This window comes from Polyodon spathula, chromosome 21 (assembly GCF_017654505.1).
Source record: "Polyodon spathula isolate WHYD16114869_AA chromosome 21, ASM1765450v1, whole genome shotgun sequence".
NCBI lineage: Eukaryota > Metazoa > Chordata > Actinopteri > Acipenseriformes > Polyodontidae > Polyodon > Polyodon spathula.
Window position 1 is genome coordinate 12937109 of NC_054554.1, and position 14679 is coordinate 12951787.

General features: G+C 37.8%; 1 protein-coding gene across 2 annotated transcripts in view; it reads left to right on the top strand.

Moving 5' to 3' along the window:
• Nucleotides 1-14679, top strand: part of LOC121296216 (protein BANP-like) — a 125450-nt gene that overhangs the window by 95290 nt on the left and 15481 nt on the right. The window contains exon 12 of one of the 2 annotated variants that reach the window (XR_005947042.1): nt 9608-9708. The exons of the other annotated variant lie outside the window; for it this stretch is intronic. The gene's annotated coding sequence lies outside the window, so the exon portion shown is untranslated. The remainder of the gene's footprint in view (nt 1-9607; nt 9709-14679) is intronic. 2 annotated transcript variants of the gene reach the window in all.

Consider the following 14679-nt stretch of genomic DNA (forward strand, 5'->3'; position numbering starts at 1 on the left):
GTATGTGCCCATTTCAATTTTAGTGTTTCTACACTTCTCTTATGACAGAATTAAGACTTGACAGTTGTTTTGGACCAGACTGTATATGACCCCCCTGCTTTCTCGCAGCATAAGTTTTCTGATATTTAAAAGGTCAGGTGCTGTATAGTTGTTAATAACCTGTGCATGCCACCACAGTTGATAAATGCATGCTTCAGCAACTATATTCTGGCCTGGGTTTGCCTTGATAGTGGGAACTGGCCACCCTCTAGGGAGGGAAAGTAGCTGTAATTATTGAATATCCAGAACTGGAAACCCAATAAGCCGATGCTGTTAGGAGCTTGTGTGGGCAAGTATCAACCACAGGGGAAATGTAATGTCCAGGCTAATTAGGAACTCCTACCAGGAGGGAGCCCTTCCTTTAGCTCAGCTAGCAAAGCCCTAGCTTTTTGAAAAACAACAAAAAACCTACTTCATTCTGTTATGGGGTACCATTTGTTTGGCCACGGGGAAGATTTGATCCCTTCCTGATGTTTTACAAGTACTCCCAGCAGGGGGAGTTATCTGCATGCTAGACTATTGGGACTGGGTGCAGTGCAATTGATCTCTGATTTTTGGTGGTAGCTGTGGCATGTACAATTCAAAGTAGTACCCTCTTAAGCAGATGAAAATAAAGTAGGGTTTTGTAATAATGGAGGCAACATTACACTGATCAAAGGCCCTAGCCAAAACTTTGGTCTAACAGTGTTACAGGTGCTTAGTCTGACAGCTTGGCACTGTGTTTGTTAACATTGGACAACAGGGACATGCTATTTATTTTAGCACCATCACCACCGCCCTCTTGCACCTTGCAGTTAGGCGCACATTTCCTGGAATAAATAGAAAATGTGGATTTAATTATAAACCAGTGTGTGCAAAATATGAGCTGTCCATTCTTCAGATATCTTGACAGTCAACTTCCACACAACTTAGATGATTAAGGAAACTATAGATATCGTCCAACACTACAATCTACTGTTCTAATGACACATTATACCCTTAAAAAGAATATTGGATTACTATACTAATATGATAACTACTATATTGCATTACTGTATCAATACAAGAATAGTGTGGTGAGACATGTGACCAGATAACCAAAATACAATACTCCAGTGTGGGAATATTTGGATAGGGGTTAAAATGTTGAGTAGTGCAGGTTACAGCAAACCAATAAAAAACATTTCTTATATTAATGGCGTAACCCATGGCTTGGTTGCATTCCTCTCCCAGTAGGCTAACTGTTAACTGTTAACTGAGTCAGCTGGAGTCCCGGAGGACAGGTTCCATTCCAGCTCTGTGAATGAAGTTGACTCGCATTGTTTTGAGGTTATATTGTAGTCACATTGGACTGGGGCTAAAAGACTGATTCCCTGCTCAGTGAGTCACAGCTGGGAATTCCCCCTGCCCCCTTGATTGGAGTGGTTCAACCCTGTTACAGCTGGGAATTCCCCCCCCACCCCCTTTTGATTGCAGTGGTTCAACCTTGTTTTCAGGGTTCACCAACAGTGCACTTGTTGCCTGCTGTTTATGGAAAGATGGCTCTTTTTTTCCATTTAGTCACTGAAAGTTTTTCATAAATGGTTTAGATTGTATAGTGTTCAACATAGTGTTCTTTTTTTCAGTCAAAATAATCAGTTAATTTTTCTTTCAATACTCAAAGCTATGTTGATGCTGATCTAATTTACCACCCCTGTCTCTTGACTTTGGTTGGTGGTCGTCGTGGTTTTGCATACTGAGTATATTATGCTTGTATTAAGAGCACAACATTCTCGACCACACTACAACATGTAAGATTCAGTCTTCTGACAGTGAACAAGATCTCATTGGAGGATGTACTATACACAGGTTTACACAAAATGAAAAAGGAAGGGGATACCAAGACAGGAAAAAAAGCATATTGTAGTTAACTTGGGGAGAAGAATTCAGGCAAGATAAATACAATGTGAATGAGACCTCCCTTAAATATCATGTTGTGTAGCTGGTGTAGCTTTTAATCTGTAGTTTGATTTTTCTTCTTCCAGATCGGTGTATTTCTATATAGATGTGAATGTGTTCGGTATATTCCATGAAAGCCCAAACAAGCTTACCTTACAATTTAAGGGTTTATACTGTAGCAGAGAACACGTTTTAAAGCAAAATAAATAACATAAAAATACTGTGGCTACAAGCACATGGCCACAGAGCCAGATAAAGACATTACACTCATAAATCTTTTCAACTGTTACTGTAGTTTTATAGTTCTTTATGGAAGACTCCCCAACACCTGGTTTCTCCTCAGGTTTCAATAGGAACATTAAGGACATTTTTGTTTGATTCATGCTGATGTGTTTGCAAAAGCTACAGGCAGAGACGTGTTACTGTACTGTGTGCTGACTTTGACCTCAAGGTGAACTTTTGTTTTGCAATTTTACATTGTCACGTTATTTAACAAAAAAAAAAAGACCAATAGTCCTTCGGCTTTTCCATTAGGCCTGTGTGTTATTTCCCTCTCTTCTCTGATTTAAAATCTTACTGCCTTTTTAATTAAATTATGAATTTAGAGCTTATGACAGATGAGGGACAATAGCACATGCTGCACTCCAGTCTCTACAACTCAGTACAACACAGTAAGTCTGCACTGACACCCAGGTGTTTTATCTTTAGTACGGATGGGTCATTCTGAAGAACTGTTTTCACTGCAGCGTTCCAGTCCTATTCTCTCTGAAGGAATCACAAGTGGTGCTGTATCCCCCCAGGAAAATGTAAACATGTTGTCACGTTGAATCAGTTGCCTGACACCTTTTTGACAGTGTTATGGTAGGCCTTTCAAATGTTCGTTATCAGACAAAATTAGATCTATAAAGGATCCTTCTCATCTGAAAGGGTTTTCTGGGATGTAGGCGTGGTTGTACAGTTGTTCATGTTATCTCTGTGTCAAGCACTGATTGAAGCCACTGTTCTCTCATCTATCCCTACACAATGGGTGCTTTTGAACGTAGAGACTGTTTTGTATTTTGAGGAATGCAGATAGATGATCACCTTTTGATTATAGGAATTGGTGAAGGTCTTCAAAATCTTCTAAACTGTCAATAGACTGTGGGCCACCTCAGGGAGAGTCTGCGTGGCTTTAGATCGTTTTTGAGGGCTGCATTGAAGGAAATATGTTCTCCAGCCTGGGTGTCTGTGCACTCATATATAAGAAGCCCTCTATCAAAGCATGTCAGGTCTGTTGTATTGCTCTAAACTTACTTGCAACAAGCAAGTGCAGCTTTAGGTTAGGGATTCCATTTGTATAACAAGTAAATAAATCATTGTGTGGTACTGTACTATCAACAGCGGTCATTTGGGAAAATCCCATTGCAAAATAAACAGAAAATAATTTGAAAGTGCTAATTGATTTTTGAAGGCCGGAACTGTCAAAACCCATTGGGCAGGATTTTCAAAAGGTTGTAAATGATAACCCCAGTGTTAATCAGGAAATCAGTATGTAGCATTGATTTGGGCATTTTCAAGCAGACGTTCTGCTCTTTCATTATTAAATAAGTGTGCTAATGTGAGTTCTGAAATTATGTTAACTTACAATTGGAAAAGGAGGGTTTTAATTAACGAGAATGAGATTTGTTCACTTCTTTTAGCAATTTGTAACCTTAATCTTGGAACACACTGCCCAAAGACATCGCAGGAAGGGATGCATGAATGTATAAAGTACAGTGGCAATTGAGCGAATCAATAGGCGAAAAGGTAAGGCTGTGGCAGTAATACATATCAATAATTCTGGCTAGAACTTAAGACAACGTGATCGAAAAACCACATATGACTAGAGGCATGCAGGTATTCTCTTTCTATTACACACACACACACACACACACACACACACACACACACAGAGTACTCCGGTTTGTATATAATGTTTGTGCTGATATTTTGCCCAATATCAGCACAGACATGAATGGAATACCTAATGTGATCGAGATCATTGACATGGATTTTGCCGAACATATTTGTAATGTTGTCAGACTCACAAACAGTATCAGAGAAAATTGATGATAAGAGGAACTCACCGAACAATTAATTATAAACAACATTTTGTGTATTGGGTTGGAGTTCCATCATAATTTTAAAAGCTTAGTTAATGTATAATGAAGTGGTATATATGTGGTATACATGTATAATAACTAACAACTACAAGCACCAATGGCACTTGAAATGCATGTATTTATATATAGCCTACAATCATACATGCTAAAATACTATAGCGATCCTGAGGGGAGGGGAGAAAATTAGGATAATGTGTGTGCGCATGTGAAGGGGTTGCTTTGTGTGTGTGTCCATGCAGGGAAATGCGGTTGCACGAAAGACATGGGGAGCGGGGTTGTGTGTAAGGGGCACGGGGAGCGAGGGAACATAAGGGGGTACGTGGAAAAGACCGGGATATTTGGGGAAGACAAGAGATAGAGAGATAGGTATGGAAAAGAAAATAATAATTGTAATCATTTATTTAAATGTTTGATGCACAGTTGCCTTCGCTCACTTTATGAATTTATTTTATTAATTGTTGCTGTACCACAAACAAATGGCTAGAACCTTAATCTACTCACGGTTGCAGTCTCGTTTCTGTAGGAAATGCTACAATACAGACAGGTCGATGTCATCATAAGAAAAACAATTCCAACCAATATACATAGATGGCTTACGGTATTTTTCTCTTTTTAACCGAAAAAAAGAGATTACAACATGCACATGAAAAGAGTTATATAGTAAACTGGCAAAATATCCCCTGAATGAGGATAAAGGACTAATGGGGTTTAATTTTTTAATCTGTGCTGTATGATTTTTACCCACGTGCCAGATAATCGTAAATCAGCATTTTATATGTATATTTTGCATGACAAAATGCACAATTGTGCACTACCCCTTTAAAGATGGTTGGATCTCTGTGCTTGTGAGTCAGAGATACTGCATGCATTAACTGCTGTGGCATGTACGACAGAACCTCAGACAGCTGGGTTTACCCTCTACATCATGTGACCTGTCTGGAGCACTGTTCTAAACCGGGAACATTTCGTACCTTGAGTTTTTGCTGCTGTTTCTGTTTTTCTTGTTTTTCTTTTTTTGTAAAAGCCCCTATTTTGAGTCATATTTAGCACCTCAGGCTTTTTCCCACTGAGTCCTCCAGACAACAAATTCCTTCTGACCGATTCACTGCAGCCTCTCAAGTGGGTTTCCCAGTGATCATGAACACATTGTCTATAGGTGTTACTCTGAGTTAGCAAGTGGGATCTCCCTTTAGAAATGCTAAAACATACTTTGTAAGAAACTTTGTCAGACTGCCCTTTCCTATGCCTTTAGATTGCATCCCTTTTAAAAGGACTGGAGAGTATTAGATGGACAGTTTGCTTATAGGGATGGTCAGAATTCACACAAGTTAAAACTGTAAGTTTGAGCTTTTAACATAATGGGGTCTATTCAAATGATCTAAAAGGTAGCTGATCAAAATACTGCCGTTAATTAAACAATTAAAAGTACAAGCTAAAATAAGTAAAATGCCAGGTTTGGTCCTATTTTAATGTTTAAACAATGGCTGCATTTGAGTCATCCACTGGTTAGATTAATTGAATAGTCCCATTATCTGTATAGTGCAGTTGAATACCAAGACAATAGCCAGCTATGAGGCACCCGAGCCATGTGGCTCGGTTAAAATCATACTAATAATTATTTATTTAGGCCCTTTTACACTTTGCCGCAAATAAAAATGCATTTCATCCCTTTTTGCATTTGAAGTAAGTGGGATACTTATGGGTTGTATAGAGTTCATAGGGCTGTGGTTTGCAAGGAGCCTCACAGCCGGCCAATCATATTAATAGAAGTCAAATGTATTTTCATGAGTATAAATCAGAACACATCAAAACATCCAATCAAATAGACAGGTCAGCCGAAAAGCTTGAGGTGCAACCCTCATTGGTTATGACGTGCTTACACAGCTAATCTCTTTATGTCTTGTCAACCTGCTTAAGCTAATTTTATTGCTGAATGTGATTTTGTAGTTAATATCACACAAAACTTGTATTTGGATAATGGCATCACTGTTAAAATGATTTGTTTGATAGATTAGGATTTAAAACTAAGTATAGTGTCTGGTATTGCTACATTTCTTATATTATTTTATACTGAACATTCTATTATAATAATATCTTATTCAGAAAAAAACTTAACTGTTAACTAAACTTTTGTATTTAAATAAACAACATATAATAATGCCCTTATATCTTTTTTTCTTCAGTTAGAAAAATGTTTAGTAGTATGGGGAGCACAGGCAAGTGCACCTGTCATTTTTCATAGCTGGCTACGGCCCTGTATACATTGTAACTATTTTACTGAGAAAATGCCAGTGTTTAAAGTTAGCTGGGCATTCGGTTATGTCATTCATGTTGTTTATTCAATATTTGGTTACACAATCATGTTCCATATTTTATGCAGATCTGTCTGATGAGGAATGGGCAAGGCTGCTTGAATTTAAAGCCTGCACATAGAACTCTGTTTAACCTAACATTGGAAAGTATTATAACATGTGTTTTATTCAAAACTCCATATGTGAGACCTAAATAACAAAAGGAAATGCATGACAGGTAAGATTTATGAATCCACTTAAGAAAACAAAAAACAAGAAACCAAGCCAATTATTTTATGACACTGTATGGGAACTAGGCTTTCATTGCTTTATTAAAGCAGGGCATGGTTTTAAATACCAGTTCAGCCCATTAGGATGTCACCCAGGCTAAGCTGAGAGGTTCTGGTACAGCTACAGATACCTAAACGTACGTCCTAAAATACATTTCGCTGTAGCGCCAGCTGTGAGCATCCAATCATTGCAATCTTTTTATAGAGTGTGTAGAAGGGTTTAATCTCTCAGAATATGTGAATTTTGTATTGGTCACATCATTTAAATAGTGCATTATTGACATGTTTACTGCCCTGTTTATGATTTCTCTGTGTTATTCAATGTCGGATGCGGAAGTCAAACAAGCAAACAAAAAGGTCTGTATTATATTTTTTAAAGCGCTTTGATTGGCGCAGCTTTTGATGGATACAAAATTTAGGGGCATTAGAGCAAAGAGGGATTATTTTGTTATTATCTATTTATTTCTTACTGGTTATTCTTGTCGCAAACCCACTTAGTCGGGCATTACAGTATTTTTCAATAGGCTTACTGTGGTGTGGTCATTTTAGAAAAAGTTAATACGTGATATGTTTGAAGTAGACTGGAATTCTGAGTTCTTTAAAGTTGTGAATTATATAAAATGATGAAGTCTAACGAACAAACAAACTGAAAGAAGTTTTTATTTCATTAACATTTTAGTATCATTAGTATTATTTACCGTATCTTAACGTTAGCATATGTAGGTGCATATGATTACATATGCGCCTATACACTCACTTTAAGGTGTGGTTGCTACTGTAGCATTCATATTATGGTCTGGACTCCGCACTTAATCATCACTGCCTAGGGCCCTGCACAGCCTAAGGCTGGCCCTGGCTGTAGAGCAGATGCTGGAAATGCTACCAGTTAAACATAAACCGCAATGTTTATTTCTCTTTTGTTATTATTATTCCTCATGTAAATGGGGTACAGCATTTATTAATACAGTATCCATACATCCATCACTGAAACTTATAGAAATTACCGTTACAGTTTGCAGAGTTACAGGCATTTCAGACTGAACACTCTCCATTCCTGATGTGTTGTTAACCTACACACATCTAAGTCTAGCATTTGCAGTTATCTTCAGTTTATACTCGTAAACAGGTGGCTGGGCTTATATAGGAAACCAAAGAGGTAACTGTAATTTCAAAGAAAACGGCATAGAGCCAAATACATGTCATGCATCGTATCCTTGATTATACAGTAGTGTGGAATTTGATAGGATTGTGAGACACTGAAGATTTTGATGCTGAAAGGTCTAATTTTAGGGCTGTCATTGGTTATTTCCTCTACTTTCAGGAACTCCCAAAGTTCATTATGTAATCTGTAGAGCACTGCTTGGCCCTCGCTTTGCAGACTTGTGAAGTGTGTTGTCAATTACCATTTTAGTAAGTCCATCTGCGCTTCAAACCACCTGCAACCTGCATAAATCCAGTATCTTTAATGAATGATGAACTGTCCAGAGCTTGCCTACAGTAATACTGTGCAGGTGTGTGCAATCAGCGGAGTGTAATCTAAGGCACTACACTAATAATACTGTGTTCTGTGAGGATTGTCTGAAAATCAACTACAAGCTCACTGACACCTGTTAACTAACAGGGGAAGAAGCCAGACTGTGGATTTGAGCAACAGTTGAATTTTCATTTTAATGTAAAGCTACAAGTCAAGTAGACAGTCGTTATGGCTCATGCCTTCTGCAGTATACAGCTTTTCATGTTTCATTTTCCCCTAAGGCAGGAAAGGATATTTTAGAGTGAGTTTAACACATTTACAAGAATAGAAAAGTAGAAGTTTAACATTCATTTATACATACTTTTGTTTCTGAAGAAACATTAAAAAAAAGAATAAGACAAACAAGATGTTTTTAAAAACTGTGGTCAACATTCGCCTTCCCCTGAATTCAAATCAGGTCAAATTAAAAACCCATACAGAGCTAAACCCACAGTGTATATGGTAATGTAAGCTCCTCTTGCAGTAACCATGGCTTAGCATTTCACTTGTCCGCACTGTATTCACTGTTGGCCCATTCCCATTGCATGCTGCAATCAAGCATTGAAAAGACTTCTGATAAATACAAAAAAAAGGCCCTCCCTTAAATGAAAGAGAGACCCAGCAGGGGAAGTTGACTTTCAGGACTGAATTGTTCAGGGTTTTGACTGCACTTTCTGATTCTTGAGGTCACAGACAGGTAAGAGTTACAAAGCTCAACTGGTGGTCCTGGGAACCCATCAGCACCTAAACAAAGAAGGCATTTTTTGTGACAGGTTATGTGCTGCGGTTCTCACACAGCCACTGCCTCTTATACCTGGCTGGCTGCCTTTCAGTGTGATTGTTGTATCTTTCTACCTGTGTTTAATAAAGTATTTACCACTGTTGACTTCCAGCTAAGCTGCTTTAAAGAAACCGTATCAGTGTCAGCAGTGCCAAAGTTTTTTTCCCAAATCTTTTGGATTCTTATTCTCTTTGACTCTCTGGGACTTGAGCAACCTGTACATTTTACTTTTGGACATTTTGTGTTTTTATTTTGTAGCCTAAAAAGATGTATTGTGCTCATTCTAATTGTCAGCTTGGGCTTTTCTAATGAAATGCATTAAACTTATGCTTTTAATAGTGTTTTTAACTTTGATGCAGCTAGTAAAATATCTGTACTTCACAAGACATGGTTTTATTGCACCACCTGTACCTTACACTTAAACATGTAGCATATGTACAGTAGTCTGGTTTAGGCTGTATCTGTCTTGTACAGTGGGCCTATTAAGATATCTTTATTTAAAGGTGTAGTGTGCCAAAATTAAAGTTTTTATATATAAAGCAGCTTTAAACTCACAAGCCCATGTAGAACATGTTAGCTTTATGTGCATTTGTTGTAAAATATAGCATTTATTTTTTTACCTCTTCCTGCTGCAGGTAGTAGCAGTGGGTTGTGGCTGTTTAGTCCAGAGTGACTGAATGCACAGAAGTGTGGACCTTGCATCTAAAACTACCTTAATGGTAATAGAAACAAAATGGTATGTCATCATTCTCTCTCTGTACAGATTTACTAACTCACAGTTGCAGAAGGGGCTGAAATTACAAATGTCTGATTTGAAAAAGGACATTTTGGCTCAAATAGTTGGTAAATAATGATCTAAGTGAAAACAACAATAGAGAATAGTAGAGCACACATAATAAGATATTAAACAGGTTAGAAATTGATTAGGAAGAAACTTTACTATTTTTTTAAGCATGGGCATTTTTCAATGCTTACTATAAGTGTTATTTTCCCTTTCAACTTTATCAGTTTTATGCACTGAAAAGGTTTTTTGTTTGTTTTTTTAAAATCTTGATTAAAGGTTTGCTTAAAGAAAGGTACTTATTTCCAGGATTTGAAGGTATTCCTGTATCACTGTGTCGGAGGAAAGGAGTCAGCTACTGTAATTACAGAATTCCAACAAACGGTTCATAACGCTTACTTTCACATTCTTAGACAGATTGTGTTGCCACTAACCTATTTCCATGGAGGAACAATCAAAACATTTCACCTTACTTGAACTGCTTGAGGCGAAGCATACTTGTTAAAGAATGACAGATTCCTTCCATTGCAGTGAATCTGTGCAATTAAGGGTAAATTATCACTGGCTCTAGAAATGACAGTCTTACACAAAGCATGCAAGTGAAATGACTACTTCCAAAGAGCTGTTACAGTACCTCCACGCATCAGTGTTTTTTTCAGTTTTATTTCTACTGATTAATGCCAAAATATTTGGATTGTGGGGCAACTTAAAAAGCAAAAAAAAGAATGGCTGCTGTATGTTCCTTTTTTTCCTAAATGTGATGAAAAACAGTCTGTCATAACTTTCATAATGCAATAACAAGTAATGTTCCTCCTAAATCTTTCTTTAAAAGTTGGGTTTTGTTTTACGTTTATGCTAGGTCTTTTTTCAGTCTGTTTTTAGATTTAATGTTCTGGTTTAAGCCTGGATTTTAAATGGAGACATGGTACACATTTACTGCTTTTTATATAAACATGATCCTGAGGACAGTACCGGTTTGATTAAAATTCCCTGCCACCGCACAATGCATTGGAAAAATATGATTGGATTATGGTGTTGTAGTTACTAGCTTTCAGTTTTGACTTATTCTATGGCATAGAGATCTATGAGTGTAATTGTTGGTGTGATTTGCTATGTTAGACATTTTAGTTGATATTTGGATTTTTTTGTTCGATAAATTCCCCATAGTTAAAATGTTTGTCTAATAGTTGGATCAAATAATGATAATCCAAATTATGTGATAAAATACAAGTGATGTTGGACAGCTCTTTCAGCTAATTCCTCTGTCAATATTAATCAGATTTTAAAGAGTTTAGAAGATGTTTACTTTATTAAATTTAATCTAACTCAGACTTGTGAAATGTAATTGAATTGTTTAGACTGTAAAACAGCAGAGCTTATTCATTGGAGGTAATGGAATTAAAATAAAACCCTCTGGGGCAGATTTATCAAGATCCTACCCTTTACTACCCACCACACAGCTCTATTACAGTTCTGGTGCTACACCACACAAGCTGCTCTTAAGTACTTTTTAAGTGGTCTCTATGAGGGCGTGAGAGATGTGTTGAAGCAGGCTTTAGGACCTGTTTCCTGGGCACGCCCATCTCTTTGAAAGCCAGTTGTTTCAGCACAGCAAAAAAAATGACAACAGGCAGCAAGGCTGCCACTGATTCCACGTGACAGACCTGAAAGGTATTTAAATTGTTCTGGAAACCTGACCAGTCTCCAGTGATTCCCAGAATCAAAGTCTAACCCAAAGAATGCCAGATATAGACATGCCTGCCAACCACTGCCTCTGTTAAAGTCTGTTAGATCTGCTGTCTTGGTCATTGCAAATGAAACTGACATGTAAAAGGAATATGATATATTCCAGGGTACAGGCATCTATTTGGATTATAGCCAGCCTTGTGAAAGACAGTCTGTTTACACAAAGCGTACGGGTAGATCTAATTTTGTATCAAACCCCTATCAATTTAAGACAAACAATGCATGCACATTAAGACCACATTTCAGATGAGGTAAGATAGACACCACTGAATAAGTCAACAATAGTGCTTTTATGATACAGACAGCAGATCTGACCGACTTAGCATATTCTCAGCAAAGCTACAGAATTCTTTAGTGGAGAGGATAATATTCACTTGGAATACAATAACAGGGACACAGAGTAAGTTGCAAACATACAAGTTCTGGTGACAGAAAACAAAATAAGATTGCTAGACTTTTTTTTTTTTTTACAAGGAAGATACACCAAAGCTATTGATTTGATTGCTGATGTTAACCCTTTCTGAACTTGCTATGATTCAACTTTCATTTGTGCCACATAGTACTGTCCTTTGGATTTTTTAAGAAACAATGTAATTGAAACCCCTGTTGACTTGTCTAAGCAGATGCAGTTAGTTTAGGTACAAGATTATCAATACAAACAACAGAACCAAGCAGCATGGACCGGATGTTTATGAACAGTGGAATAACTCATACAATCTTTTTGCCTTTCTTTGGACCCTCAGAAGTGCAAACTACATGACACACACACACACACACAATTACTAAATCAGTGCAGGGGGTCCTCATAACAAGCACTGTAAATATTACTTTCATTTGTATAAAATCAACTGTTTATTGGCTTGTGTCCAGATGCTATCTGAAATGGCTGCAAAAGGTTGGGAGTCTCTGGTAAAAAGTTTGGAGAAAGCTCAAGACATTTATTGTGTTACAGAGAGACAAACAGATCACATGCACAATCTGTAATTTAAAGAATGTACTGTGAGTAGCCTTGAAAAGAAGGAACGAATCCTGAACTCATGTACAGTAAAATAAAAGGATATGCCTTCACACGGGATTACTGCTTTCAAGGCAGTGTGGGCAGGCAATTAAAAACACTAACAGGATGCTGTAGGGAGGTTGTAATGTATAATGCCCTGGTGTGACCACCCTGTGTTCAGATTGGTTTCTGCTCTGCAAATAGGATATTGTAGCTTACAGAGGAGCAACTAGACCTGTGTCTAAAGTGTGTGAATTATGAGGTTAGGTTGTACGGAACCTATTTATCTAGATAAAAAATAAATACAACAATGACCAGAGGACATCTGGAAGTTGAGTGGAGACATATTTGGGATGGGGTAGGAGGTACGTTTTCACACAGAGAGCAGTGGGTTGCCAAGTCATGTTATTGCTGCTGACTCATTGGGATCCTTCAAGAGCTTGTCTGGACGCGGTCGCGGTCCAATTAGCTATTTGAAACCGGACGAGCACTGATGGGCCGAATGACCTCTCATTCGGAATTTGCTTACACATTACTAGTATTTGACAGATTATCAATACAAACGGCAGAACCAAGTAGCATGGACAAGCATGTGCAATGCGGATATTGGCTTGAGGTACTTTTATCGCACCATCCTTAGCTGTAGTACTTTTTGAGTGAAACTACCTATGGTGCAGGATTAGTTCCTTCAGAAGTTTGGTAAACTTGCTTCCTAGTTTAGTTCCAACAGAAGTTTGACAAACTTGCTTTCTAGTCTGGGTTTGCCACCAAATTAAAGGAATACCAGCATTGGAGCTTAGAAATGTATTTTCTTACTTCTTATTGGTATTATTACTGGTCTCCATTTTAGTGCTGAAAATATTTTACATTGACAAATTACTGCACCTGGTACCTTTGCTGTAGGTCCCATGGTCTGATTGCAGCTGGATCATTGGGGTGAGTTTGAATTACGCCAATTGAATTGAGCTTTTAAACCTATGTTTTATACATACTGTACTTCTAAATTGAACTACAGTACTGTACATATAAAACAATCTGGCCAAATTAAATACTATAAATTGTTATACTGAATATTTCAAATAATTGCTTACTGTATTTTGTAAGTGTGGTACATGCAGTTGTATCGCAAGCAATGCCCGAGGCAAGGTTTAATGGGAACCACCTTGGCCAATTAAACCACCTCCTTCCTATGCTTTGAGTCATTTCAAAGTCAATGGAGGTGTACTGACAAGCTTTATCTGTAAGTGTAACATGACTCTCTTCAGTTGGTTGCTACTCAGCAATTATTTTGCCAAGAAACTTCCGCCCCCATCTCCACCTCCACTTCAACCGGAAAAACTACTGTACTTAGTTTCCAAGTCAGCTGCAAGGTTGAATTGTTTTTGTACATGTCACAAGATTTGATTTATTCATTTATTATACAAAAGTATATGTATGCATTGGGCATAAAACAGTGTTACTTAACCCTTTGCTGCATGGTTTATTTTTTCACTGAAAGCAGTAGGATTGAGGTGTCTTGAGGGATGTTAATCCATTCAGTCATGAATATTTCACACAACTGGTGTAGACAGGTAGGCAGAGGACCATGGTGATGAATACTCTGTTCAGTTTCATCGAAAACATGCTCAACTTGTGGTGGCCATGGAAGATGTCTAAAGTCTCTTTCTTGCTTCTCAAACCAGTCACGCACTATTCTGGCATGGCAGATGGGTGTATTATTGTCTTGAAAGTAACCATTGCTATCAGGGCATAGTTGCAGCATTAATGGGTTGACTTGATTTGCGCCATTCATACAGCCTTCCAGAGCAATCAAATTTAAATTTCTTGGAGAGCAAGAAATTAAAGTGTATATTTTTGTTTTAAAAGCATGCAACACCAGTTGTAGAGCAGTACTTTATTTTGTAAGTTGCTCTGTGCTGAATGAAATGGAATACAAGATCATGAGAGTGATTTGAGAGGACACCAAAAATGCAGTGCCTACCCAAGCTGAACCAAGTGTTCCGGGTCTGGCAGACGGTGACTTCCGTAAATGTGGATCAAATTAAACTTCATCCAGGGGAATTAGGTGTCAGGTCACCCAGAAGACATGAGGGTTTGTGTTGAAATTCTTTAATTTAAGACACTCAATCAAGTGCGTTTCTTAGACCTTGTTCAGTGCAGCATTAAAATTCCACAGATTTTAC